This window comes from Octodon degus, unplaced genomic scaffold, assembly GCF_000260255.1.
Source record: "Octodon degus isolate 3935 unplaced genomic scaffold, OctDeg1.0 scaffold00064, whole genome shotgun sequence".
NCBI classification, from domain to species: domain Eukaryota; kingdom Metazoa; phylum Chordata; class Mammalia; order Rodentia; family Octodontidae; genus Octodon; species Octodon degus.
The window spans coordinates 10,456,616-10,459,381 of NW_004524640.1; the positions used below are offsets into that span (position 1 = coordinate 10,456,616).

Consider the following 2,766-nt stretch of genomic DNA (forward strand, 5'->3'; position numbering starts at 1 on the left):
ACAGTCCCTGTGCTTGCCTAAGCTTGCCTCAGCTTGCCTAAGCAGGTGCTTTAGACTGCTGAGCTATCTTGCCAGCCCAGAATGGTGTAATTACGGGTGGATGCCACCAGGCCTATTCAATCTGGATTACTTTTCTGAAAGAAGTTCTTCAGTAGGTACTACAGCAAAACAAAAATATGGGAAAGAGAATTTTAATGTACAAATAAAATGAAAATCAGCTTATTTTCCAGCTCCTGAAAGAATTCATCTTGATAGCTAGATGGGGGGACTTTTTTTTATTCTCTTTGTTTTTGAGGCAAGGTCTCACTGTAGTTAGGCTGGGCCTGAATTCACTAAGTAACCCAGGCTGGCCTCAAACTTGTGTTGATCTTCTGGCCTCAGTTTCCCAAATGCTAGGATTACAGGCACATGCTGTCATGTTTGGCAAAAATTAGTTTAGATAACGTCTGATAAATGGTGTGTTTTTTTTTTTAATGCAGGGATAAGTGGTGTTTTTAATAGCTACTACAAAGACAATAACATGCAATGTATTAATTATTGTAACTGTCCTACTAGCCTGTTTTGAAACTGTCTCATTGCTATTACTTTCTCAATAAAATTAATTTTAAAATGTTTTTAAATTTTAAGAAGACTATAATTAGAGGAAATGAGATTACTTTGGAATATATTTCTCTTTTCCTTTAGTGGTGACAACAGAGGAAAATAAACCTAGAGAAGCAGGCTGGGACTTCATTGTGAACAGCTTTACAAACTTGTGCAGGTCATCCTACTACTAAAAAGAATTTCCTGTAAACCTGGTAACTTCTCTAAGTACTGTATTTTTTCTTCCATCCCCTGCCTAATTTTTTACTGCCTTACTCCCCTACTGTATGTTTGCAAAAAGCACAAAGCTTCCCTCATCTTACCTACCACAAAGCTTACCATGAACAACTAATTTCTAATTTTAGTGATGTTTCTCACTCTCCACTTTCTAAAGTTTTCATTACTACTTTATTGACCTTGAAACTTTCTCTTAGCATGTTTTGTGTGTACATGAAGGACCTAGAAGGACACATTCAGCTAAGCTGCTTGTGGTGGTGAATGCCTCTTCTTTGCTTCTTGTGTTTTTGTTTCCTGTAATTCACATATTAACTTTTTAAGAATAAAGATTATTTTTAATCCCCGTCCAAAGAACTTTTCCTTTCGCTTGGCTTCCACAACCAGATATCCTCCTACTTCTTTTGTCTATGTAGGTTCCTCTTCCTTTTTTTTTTTTTGTATTTTGTGCAGGGTCTCACTATGCAGCTCAAACTTGTAGTGATCCTCCTGTTTTTAGCCTCCCCAGTGCTGGGGATTATAGGCACACACCAGCATGTATAGACTCAGTTCCTCTTAAACACAGAACACCTCAAAGTTACACTGTCAGGCTGAAAACTGGAGAATCAGTACGAGTCCGATCTGCACAGTGAAACCCTCTACCAAATACATTTTTAAAAAAGGGAAGGGGGGCGGACAGATAGCTCTGTGGAGTAAAGTGCCTGCTTAGACAGGCGCAGGGACTGGGGTTCGATCCCCAGTATGCCATGTCAGCCCCACCCCTGGAGTGGGCTGAGATGGCGACTGAGACTGGGTGTGGTGGCATATGCCTGTAATCCCAGTGCTTGGGAGGCTGAAAACAGGAGGATCATTGGGAGTCTGATCTGTGTAGTGAGACCCTGTAGATTGTGTACTAAAATACATTTAAAAAATGTAAAAAAAAAAAAAAAGTTGCACTGTCAGTTCTCCTCTCTCTTAAGCTCTTTCTTCTCCTCTGCTTAATTCATCCATAGCTCTGCCCCTACTCCTTTCTCAAAGTGAGTCCAACATTTCCAACTGTCTTTTTTTTTTTCTTGTTTTGTTTTGCATTTTGAGACAGGGTCTTACTATTTAGTTCATGCTAACCTTGAACTCCCTAAGTGGCCCAGCTTCCCGAGTGCTGGGATTACAGGCAGCTAGCATCTTTACATTTTCCTGGGTCTCACATTAAACAAATGAAGAGGAAGCACTGCTTTTCTCTGAAATATAATGTCCCCAATTCTATCATTAATGCCATTATTCTCCCAGTGTCTAGGCAAAACCCCTGACAGTGGTTTCTCAAACCTCTCATTCCTTTGTCTAGAAATATAGACATTAAGTCCTATCAACCTTCCTCTCTAATGTTTCTTGTCCTTTTTATTTTTGCTGCACCCACCCAAGATCAAGTTGTCGGTGCTTGCCTACAATGTCACAAAAGGATCCACTAACACCTACTCTCACATCAAAGCCCTTCATATCCAAGACCTAAACTACCTTTCTAGCTTTGTATTCTGGAATAATGCTGATTTCAATCAAACCAAATTTCTTCCTGTGACCCAAACAGCCTTTGCCTTTTCCTTCTTTTGCTTTTTCTCTCTTCATACTTTTCCCTTTAGTTGAGACCATGAGTCTAGACCACTAATCTTCTTTCTACCTACAAAAGCAAGAAGATTAAAGGTAGGAGAAGGAAGATTAAGAATGAACAAGAGCCAGACATGGTGGCCCACACCTGTAATCCCAGCATTCAGAGGCAAAGGGCAGAGGGACTGCTGCAAATTAGAGGCCAGCCTCAGCTATATAGTGAATTGAAGGCTAGCCGGGGCTACATGGCAAGACCCTGTCTAGATGAATAATTGTTTTTAAAATGTTCCAAACATATTTTAAAACAATGAGTAAGAGTCAGGCATGGTAGGGCATGCCTGAAATTCCAGGACTTGGCAGGAATTGTGGCAG

The 2,766-nt window shown here is 40.2% G+C and overlaps 1 protein-coding gene across 1 annotated transcript in view; it reads right to left on the bottom strand.

Annotated features, from left to right (window-relative positions):
• Dmc1 (DNA meiotic recombinase 1) overlaps window positions 1–2,766 on the bottom strand; it is a 42,263-nt gene that overhangs the window by 30,505 nt on the left and 8,992 nt on the right. The gene's annotated exons all lie outside the window — the stretch shown is intronic.